Raw genomic sequence first — 10629 nt, forward strand, 5'->3', positions numbered from 1 at the left:
GCAGCACGGGCCCGTCCCTGGGAGACGCTCCCCTGTTTGAGAGGTGATTATTCTGCACCCCCAGGTCATGCACCCTGCTGCCCTGTGGCTGCGGTGCATGGGGTCCCCATTGCCAGCAGGCTGTCTTCATCCATCCCTGAGGGCTGGGAAACACCGGTGCTAATGTCAGTTCCTCCGTGAAAACCACAGTTCCTAGTTTAACGGCAAACGAAGTACTTGAGTTTGTGCTCTTCAGTCACTTGCTCTAAGGCACATGCAGGGTGAAGAGGCCCAGCTGGGTTTGTCATCAGTGTGGACATCGGTGACCACATTGCCTCCACGTCTGCAGGGGAAGGCTATGGTGGAGTGGCTCGCGGTGGACATGCAGGGGTCATTTGCAGCATTTCGGTCAATCCAACAACTCTGACCTTGAAAGCAGTTAGTGTGGTAGGCCTGGGAATCAGCCCCGCCCACTCGTGCCTCAGTTTCCATCAGCGGATGAGGGTGCTGGCTGTGTTACAGACTTCTGAGGCTCCGGGGAGATGTAGGTGACAGGGGTGTCCCCACTCAGCCAGGCTCCATGCATGACATCATCACCCTGCTGATTTGAACCCTGCCCCTTCCACAGTCACCTGCCTCCCTGCCATGGACCATGCTGGGCCCTGGTAGCCTGCTGCTTGGCTGGTCACTCTGCCACTTCTCCGGAAGCCCAGAGGGGGTCTAGCATGATCATCTCTGCGGTTAATGGGTGTGGTGGAGGGGCGTGGTTTCCTCCTCTGTAACCTCTGCTCCACCGTGGGATTTAGGCTCACCCAACAGGCAGGAAGGGCGCTCCTGGCAGCTACCCAGATCCCAGCACCCTCCACCCAGAGTCCCCAGAGTGAGAATGCACCTCTCCCAGAGCCATTGTACAGATGAAAAAAGAGGGGTTCATGGTCCTTCCTCCCAGTGACCCGAACCCTCGCTGCCCCCCAGGCTGCACATCTGCCACCCAGAGGACAGCACAGTCACCCGTTCACTAAATCCGGCTCATTCCTGGGCATGGGCAGCGGTAGCCCCTCCTACAGAGGTGCCAGGCAAGGGTGTCTTCGCTTCCTGCTCCTGAGCAGAGTCCTGGACAGAGGACCCCATTCCCCCTCCAGTGCCATCTCTGTCCAGCCCCACCACTCCTGCCCAGTGCTGCCAGCCCACAGTGCAGTGGGATGTCTGTCCTGGGCCACGCAGCTGTTTGCGTGGTCTGAGATGCAGGCCCAGGAGCACGGGGGCAATGGGAGATGGGGACAGAGAAAGGGAAGACGGTCTGTGCCCTCGACAGCGTGTGCTCCTCACGCTGGCCCTCAGGCTGCTTAGGCCCTGGATTTCCTCCTTCTGCACACAGAGCCCAGTGCAGGTCCAAGCAGCCCAGAGTGACCAAGCCTCCTGCGTGGACCCACGGAGCCTCCTGTCCTGTAAGAGCCATGCTGAGGTGGGCACTGTGCCCATGCACAGGATCAGGATGGGACCAGGGGGCACTGGGCTGGGGAGCCATGGGGTCTGCATGCAGAGCTCCCTGGGGTGCAGCCAGCTCCCTGCAGCCACCCCAAGGAGAAAGGCATGTGCTCACCTCCAAAGTTGTTTCCCGAGAGACCTGAGCATTTGCCTGTGAGGAGAGAGCAGTGAGTGGGGGTTGTGCTCTAAGGTGGGGCCAGCAAGGGCACTGGGCTCCCCACCTCTCTGTGCCTCCTGCAGGTAGAGCTGCCTCTCCTCTGTGTTAATGCTTTCTAGTGTGATAATGGTAGACTGTTTTTGTGACAGACAGACAGAGGTAAGGATGGATGGATGGACGGATGGAGGACAGAGAATGGCTTGGGAGCCATCAAGTGGACCTAGATAGACCGTGAAAGAATCTCCGAAGTGAAAGAGAAAGGAGTAGAGATATTCCTTGAAGAATTGGTAACCCAACACGTCCTCAGATTTCATGAATCAGACTCTTCTGCAGTTCCAGTCCACCCGCGCAGGAGAAGGCTAAGGAGCCCAGAGCGAGACACTGTAATCAGAGGCTTGAAAGCGAGACACAGGGAGGCCATCTGCAAAGCAAGAATGAGCGCTCTTCAATTGTGTGGGGAGGAGGAGTCCCCGTGGAGACTGTGCGGCCAGGAGATGGTGCCATTGTCTCCACATCCCCGGCTTCTCCATCCATCCATTCACCTAAAGCTGGTTGAAAACACCTACAAATTGCACACGCCCTGTTCATAAATAGACATTTTTCTTGCCATCATTTCCTAAATACAGTGAAAAGCTATTTCCACAGATCCTGGCAGACAGCAGAGGACAGGAAAGGGGAGGCAGGAAGATCTGTGCTGTGGCCCCTCGATTCAGCCCGTTCGTTGCTTTCCAGGAGACAGGGGCAGACTCACCTACCTGCTCCTCATCTAAATTTTGCTGACACCACTTCAGGGCAGAGGTGGGCTGTCTTCTCTGTTTTCAGAGCACAGTGACTCTGGCTTCTGTGTTCTAGCAGCTACCATGGTCTCGATGTCCGGGGAGGGATGCAACCTCTGTCCCCTGCAGCAGGGTGACACCATCCTGAGCCCTGAGGTGGAGGGTGGTCATGAGCTCATGTGCTCCTCTCGCCAGCTCCAGCCTTGGGGTGCTGCCTGGACCCATCCCCCTGCCCCTCTGTGCACACCTGCTCAAGGCTCCCACCTGCCTTCTCCAGGCTGCCTAGGATGCTTCCTCTATGCACTGCCCCCTGGCCGCATCCTTCCCCTTCCAACTGACCCTCCCATGGCCACCAGTCTTTTAGGAAACATAGATGTGGCCCACTCCTCCTCTGGTAGAAGCCTTTCTCTCAGGGACCCCCAACTGGATTCCCCATCTTGTCTCCCCTCTCCTCACACTCTGGTCCCGCTCAGACCATCCCAGGTTGGAGTCCAGGAAACTGCACAGGTAGCCCCCTTAATGGCCCTCAGGAATGACCAGGAGAGAATTCTGGCACACAGAATTCGCTCACTTCCTTCAGCTTGCTCCAAGGAGAAAGCGGACTGTACAGGCTCAGGTGATCACTGGATACCAACCATCACTGCCTTTCTGGGTGTTTGGTTCCCCTCTAGCAACCAGAAGGTCACAATGTTGTGGAAACAGACCAAACATGGGAAGCAGCAGCATCAAGGAGGTTTAGGAGGCAGTTTATTATACCAGCGGGCTGGACTGGGATCTCTCCTAAAGAGCCAGAGCCCTGCGCGATGGAGTTTCCCATGGGGAGCTCGAGGGGGAGGTACAGAGGGCAGATTTAGCATTATCAGTGGAGAGTTGGGTGACTTCATGGGTCACCAAGGGAGTTTAAATATTTCAGGTTATGTTGCAAGGCCATCAGCCACAGAAAACATGGATTATACAAAGGGAGAAAAGTCCTATTACACTGTAAGGCCGTCGGTTGGACAAGCTTATGCAAAGAGAGGAAAGTGTTATCAGGCTTGTCCAGACATGGACATGCCCACTTGGTCTTAGCAGGCACCCTTGGCAGGTTTATTTAAAGTTTTAATTTCCCTCTCAGTGGAGGTCAGATTCTCCTACCTCAGAGCACACTGGTCCTGCCTCTCTTCTGACAAATGCTCACATCTTCCTATGGTGGCCTATGGGACAGACACAAATGGGCCCCCCTGGGCCAAGGCAGGAAGACGACCCATGGGTCGTGAAGTCATAGATATCAAATGCACCGTCGCAGTACTGCAGATCATCCTCATCCTCACTCCCGTGCTGCCTGGCCTGCCTGACCTGTGGGTCTCCATCGCTGTGGAAATTGGCAGAGGCTGAGTAATAAGGGTGGCATTGGGGTCTGGCCTAGATCCACAATCCTCCAAATGAGACAAGTGGTATGATTTTAGGGCTCCAGGGGGATCAAAACCCTCTGCAGAGTTCTTGACTCTGGGCTAAGACAAAGGGCTTCTCTGGGCTGCCCTTATTTATCAGGTTTTCAAACAGAGAGAGGAAACTGAGGAAAGCACAGGAAATGAGCAGGACCTTGGGAGTCACTTCAAAGACTTCCCCAAGTGGTGAATTATGCCAATTTAGGAGAGTCATCTCATCTTCATGACATGGTGGGAGGGAGACTGCAGGAGTGGGATTCCTTCAGCTGCAGTTTCTATTTACTTCATTGTTATCGGATCCCAGTGTCCTCAGTGGTGGCCTTATCTTGCCCTCTGAGGTATCTCTGGCCTCTACAGGCCTCAGCCAGGACTTGTGATTCATAGAGGTTCACTTACTATGAATCAGCTCCCATCGCCAGGCAATGGGCCTAGGCCTAGGACAGACTCACAGATACACATAGAAAGCCAATTAGCAAAATTTAAATCCTGCTCAGAGTTGCTTCACAGTGGTCTCCAACCTGACCACTCTCCAGTCTGAGCCAGGGTATAAGAAGCTCTGGGCTTTGGTAAGTGGTATAGGCAGCATCAGCCAGAGCAGGAGGTAGAGCCCAGAGCAGGGTACACAGGGACACTGCCTCCCCATTTCATTGAGTGTCCCTGTGACCCTGCCCCAGGTCCCAGGTAGACCAAGCACCAACAACCTTGGGCCTCCTGTTCGGCCACCTCACCTGTACTCAGGACCACGGCACCTGGAGCCCTGTCACCAGTGTCCTGTGTGTCCACACAATTCCCTCTTGGAGCCCAGGGATGTGTGACACTGCTGTTCTGGGTGTCCTGCCACTGACTAGATGTACCCGGGACCCTTTCTCCACCCCAATAACAGACTACCAGGGGGTTATGATGGACAGGAAGGTTGGCATGGTGACCGTGTACCCTGCAGCTCAACCTAGGGACCTGTATGTTGATGGCGTCAACTGGGTGGGGGGGTGTCATAGGGATTTTGAAGGGGATGTGGGATGAGGACTCCTGGTCCCTCATGGGTCCTCAGGGGTCACCTAGGAACCAGGCATGCTGCTAACAGGGCAGCAGTGCTCTCTGAGATCAGGATGTCATTGTGGATCACGTGGGAGGGGGCTCCCGGCACTGGGAGCCAGGGAGGGAGATATGGGGAGGCGTCTCACTTTTCTTGTTGCTGATATGAAGTCCTCAATCCCCAAAGTCAAGGAGGGAAAATTCATTTAGTTCACAGTTTGTGGAGGTTTCAGTACATAATTGATTGGCTCTAAGGCAGCGGGGGCATCACAGTGGAGGCATAGTTCCTGGTGAGCAGAATATAGCAAAGCAACAAGTAGCAGTCACAGCTCTTTCTATTATGTCTTCTCCAGGCTACTCAGGGCAAGTAGCACTCACACTGTTAATGCTAATGCCTTTGATCCTAGCGTTACACCATAAATCAATCCCAGCATCACACAGTCTAGATCCAGTGTCTTTTGAAAAAGCTATGACTGCACGAGGTTTTGAGGGAACATCTAGACACAAGCCATAACATTCTGCCACTGGTACCCAAAGATTCATGCCCATATCTTTATGCAGAAGGCATTCAGTCCATGCCTAAGAGTAAAGTCCCAACAGTTTCAGTTTGCTGAAAAGCCCCTATCTAAAGCCCACAACTCTTCCATTATGCATTAAACTTAAACCACCACCATTTGGGTGATATCAAGGTCTGTTGCCCAGATGGAGGAGTCATCAGGCTTCCTTCCGTCTTGGCTTTAGGGTTTGAGTGCCTATGAACCAAATCCTGAGGAACAACTTCCACCACTAACATTCTGGAACATGGTGCTTTGGGGCTCTCTTCTCAAAGCAAAGTCTTATACTTTTGCAACTCTGCGAAGGCTGGAGTCCTGTGGATTCTTGTGGTGTCCTTAGACCATTTTTTTTCTGTTTTCTTTTCAAGTAGCTGGCATTTGCTTGCTAATCTTTTCATCTTCCAGTTCTCCCTCTATTCCATCTTTACAGGATGCAACTTTACTGGGGCTTCCTTTCTGGCCAAACTCACAATGTTTTGAGTCATTCTGTGGGGCTGTTTGCTCTGCTGGGCCATCAGCCAGAGATTTATGATGTACATTATCTCACCATCAATCTAACTAAAATTCCTCATCAGTAGCCATGCCTCTCCCACAACATTGAACTGCCTTAAAATTTCTTCTGTAAAGTTAATTAGTCTGCCAGGAAAAGTCTCTGGACACAAGTTAAATGCAGACAAACTTTCTGCCAAGCCATAACACACACCATCTGGGGAACCACCAACAACCAATGCAGTCCTTCTTCCCAGCAGAAATGTCTTTGAGCATGGACTGGCAGAATTGCTGTCTTCTGACCTTCTGACGTTTGACCAGAATCTCCCAGCCCCAGGCATTCCAGATCTACTTTGGCAGCTGGCATCCTTGAACTTTTCCAAACTCTTTCCTTTCCCACAAGCCAGTTTGAAGGCTCTTAAGCCACTCGGTCAGGTAACAGTCACAGCAATGACCCCACTGCTCTGGTACCAACTTCTGTCTTAGTTACTTCTTTTGTGGCTGGGACAAAATACTCCATATCCAAAGTTAAGAGAGGAAAGATTTATTAAGGTCACAGTTTGTAGAGGTCTCAGTCCACAATTGGTTGGCTCTAAGGCAGGGTGGCATAGCACAGGAGGCACAGTTCATGGTGGACAGAGGTAGCAAAGCACTAAGGGATGACCACAGCTCTTTCTATCATATCCAGGGAACATAGGGAAGGTGACATCTGCAGCCTTAATGCTAGTTCCTTCGATCCTAGCATTGTACCATCAGTCAATCCCAGCATCACACACCCAGCATCAAAATCCTAGATCCCACCACCTCTGAAAAAGCCCCACCTATGACCACATGAGGCTTTGGGGGACATCTAGACACAAACCACAACAGAGGCCATTGTGAGTGCCCTGCAGGGAGCCAGACAGTGGTGGAGTTGGATGAGGTAGAGGCCATGGGCTGTGAGAGGAGAACAGTCCCTAATCCCTGATCTCCAGTGGGCCATCCAAGCTCTGTGCCTGGAAGAAAGGATTATTTTATTATGCCTTCTGGCTCCATGATCAGACATCAGGAGGGAAAAGTGAAGAGATCACAAGATGGAGAATCCTAGGAAAGCTGGGGAATGGTGTCACTGGGTAGTTGGGTATGGAATTCTCTAGAAGCTTCCTCATCCTGGCATGTGGTACCAGGGTAGAGGACCCCAAAACTGTGCAGGAGTCCAGATTTGTGCCTTGACCAGACTGCATTCCTTCATTGAAGACCTTGAAGCTTAGGAGCCAAAAGCCCTAAAGCACTGACAGGCAGGGACCAGAGCCCTCCATGGGAAGCAGCCCCATGCAAGCATTGCACAGTTTCAAGTAGTTTTCAAAACACAAAACACAAAACACAAAACACAAAACACCCCTTATCCAAAGCTGTGCCTTTATCCTTTTTAGGTTACAAACATTGAAACATGGGCATTAGATTTCTTTTCTGTTTTTTAAAACAATTTTATTTAAGGAGAAAAAGAAAAAAAAAACAGAAAAAGGGTACAAGTTATACAGAATTTCAGAAAAAATAAACAGTGGGAAATCACTGTTAATATATTACATATTGTCATCTTAGAAATGGTTGTTCAAGTTACAAAATTAAAGCATATAAAGCAGACATTCAAACAGTGAGACTGCAAACAGTTCTGTTCAATGATCCAACAAAACTCAGTAATATGGTTATCTATCTTATACTCTTAAATATACATGCAGTTATATCCTTTGGAGCACTTTCTTTTCCTCTATTTTTTACAATGACAATTACACATTTTGGGTTTTATTATTCCCACAGTTCTTATTACTTTTTTTGAAGAGAATAAAACCAAATGTGACATAACAAAACAGAGTCAGTCACATCAAAAGGATGGACATAATACATAATGTAAAAACAGAATACAAGGTGATCAACAATGGTTACCATAATGCTTCTTGCTATCTTAAAAAGAATTGCCTATATCATCAGTTATAATAAAATTGAACAAAACAGTAAAGAACAAAACCAATAAAAGAAAAACATTGGAGACATTACAGGACTTCAAAAGAAGATAATAGTCAAACCAGAATGGGCATCATAGTGGATCTTATTGTCTTCACAGCTGTGGCCTATACTCTCAAACTTGGTACTATCAAGCAAGACAGAATAGAAGAAAATCAGTCAAAACAAGATGGTGAGAGCAATACAGGGTTTCAAATCAAGTTAATAGGAAATCAAAGTGGGTTACTATAATATATCCTATTTTTATTTATTTTTCCCTTAATTAAAAAGATAAAAATAAAAAAGTAAATAATAAAAAAAGGAGATTGAGATAAGAGAGGGCATAACAACAAAAAAGTTCAGGTCAAAACATAGCCATTTAAGCAAAATAGTGTTTCACCATAAGAAATCCCGACATAAAAGTAGTTACCATAGTGTCTCTTTCCTTGAAATCTTTGAGTGTTACTTCATATACTGTAGCATCAAACATATCAAGACAATGTAAAACCATTCAAGAGAATGACAGTATTACAGGGTATTTAGAACCAACTAACAGAAAATGAACAATGGTTTCTGTATAATCTGCTTGTCTATAAAAGTTTTTTGTTTATATTATCAAATATAATAAAATCCAATAAGATACAACATGTTAAGACTGATGGAGACAGAAGAACAAAAGCTTGATAGGACTTCGAAACAAGATGATATTAAATCAGCACTAGCTATTATGATGTCTTGTTTTCTTCAAAATAGCTGTTCCTACCATCCAACCTTCTCTGCCTCATTTCTGTTGAGCTCTTTTTCTGTCATTAGTTGTCAGTTTGTCTTCTTCATTTCGCTTTCTGCTCCATTCATTGTGGCCTCTCTGCCACTGTTTCTGGAATCTTGGTATTTCTCTTTTAGAATTTCCTGCAGTATTCTCTGTAGAGTTGAATTGGTGGTTGCAAATTCCCCTAGTTCCTCTTTATCCTGGAAGCACCTTGTTTTTCCATCAATTTCCAGGGATAGTTGTGCAGGGTATATCAATCTTGGCTGGAGATTATTATCTTTCAAAGCTTGAATTATTTCCCCCCATGCTCTTCGTGATTTGATGGTTTGTGCCGAGAAGTCTGCTGTAATTCTGATGGGTGTTCCCTTGTAAGTGATCTGTTTCTTGTCTCTGATGGCTTTTAATATTCTGTTCTTATATTGGATTTCTGGAATTTTGATTATTATTGCCTCAGTGTAGTTCTGTTTGGGTTGTAGGTGGCTGGGGTCCTGTATGCCTCATACATCTGAGTATCTTTACCTTTTGCTAAATTAGGGAAATTCTCCTGGATTATTTCTGTGAATAGCCTTTGTAGTTCATTTGTTTGAGTCCCTACTTCTTCCTTTATGTTCTTAATTCTTAAGTTATAGATTCTCTTATCATCTTCTAGCCTTTGTATTATTGCTGTTTGTTTCCTTATTATTTTTAAGAAGTTTTTGATTTCATGCTCCCACATTACAAATCTGTCCTCCAGTTCAGATAATCTATCCTTAGTTTCTTTCAAGCTGTTATGCCAGCTTTCAATAGAGTTTTTAGTTTCCTGGTAATCTCTTTGAACCTGCTTCATGTACTTATGTTTGCTCTATTTTCTCCATCAAACAATTCTCCCTTTTTTTCTGTTCTTCCATTCCACCACCTGTTTTTTCTTGGGTGGTACTTAGCATTTCTCTAACGATTCGACTTGTATCTTGCTTTACTTGGTTAAATACTGCACTTTTGAACTCATCTATGAGGTCCCGGAGATACTGCTTTATGTCTATTGGTGCCATGTCTGATATTGCATGTTTTTTCTCCTCATTCTCCTTTGCATTTACCTGTCCTGGATCAGTAATCTCAAGAGTAGGGGCTGAGGACCCTTTCTTGTTGCCTCCTCTTCTCATATTTTTTGTTCCTTCCATACAGGTGTATATAGCAGGCCCAGTTTCTTTCTTTGTCAGTTACAATTTGTTTAAATTGCGCCGGCTAGGAGTTCCCGCCCACTGCAGTGTACTAGGGAGACACAGACCAGGGTAGCGTATGTTGGGCCCGCCCCTCCAGGTTGACCTACTGAAGGCTTCACTGCTAGGGTGCAGCCCAGGTCCTGGGACCTGGTTTGGGCTAGCCTACTGGGTCTTAGTCCGTGGCTTTACCCAGGTCAAGTGCTCCCCACCAATCTTGAGAGAGGAATACGCAACTAAAAATCACTGCACCGTCCTGTTCCAGCTAGTCTGCCCAGTCCCAGAATGTCCTCTGTTGGAGCCTCCTTATCTATGGAGGGATCCCTGTTCCTCTTACTCACTGCAGGTCAGTGCAGGGCTCCCACCCTGTCCTCAACTCTGTGTGCCAATTCCCACTCGCAGAGCTTTGCCGATTCAGATGCAGCAGTGGCGGCAGGAAATTCAAATCCCGGTTTCCAGAGGTGCAGTTCCAACTTCGGTGCTGAGATTTTACCTGTTCCAGTCACAGCATCGGGATTACATTTCCAGTTGGTTTCTCTCAGCTTAGTTCATTCCTGGATAGGCTGGGTATATCTCCCCTTGCTTAGGACTCCTCACACCACACCATTCCTGGATTCTAAGCTGGCTATCTCAGAGAGCCTCCATAGCTACTGTTATCTATCTGCCATGTATTCCCGGAAGTCTCTTTTTCTGTTTTTTTTTTAGACAGGGTTTCACTTTGTAGTTCAGGCTGGCTTTGAACTCACTTTGTAGCCTAGGCTGACCTTGAACTCACACAATCC

This window comes from Cavia porcellus, unplaced genomic scaffold (assembly GCF_034190915.1).
Source record: "Cavia porcellus strain 051 isolate PalLab524CR breed Dunkin Hartley unplaced genomic scaffold, mCavPor4.1 scaffold_23, whole genome shotgun sequence".
Taxonomy (NCBI): domain Eukaryota; kingdom Metazoa; phylum Chordata; class Mammalia; order Rodentia; family Caviidae; genus Cavia; species Cavia porcellus.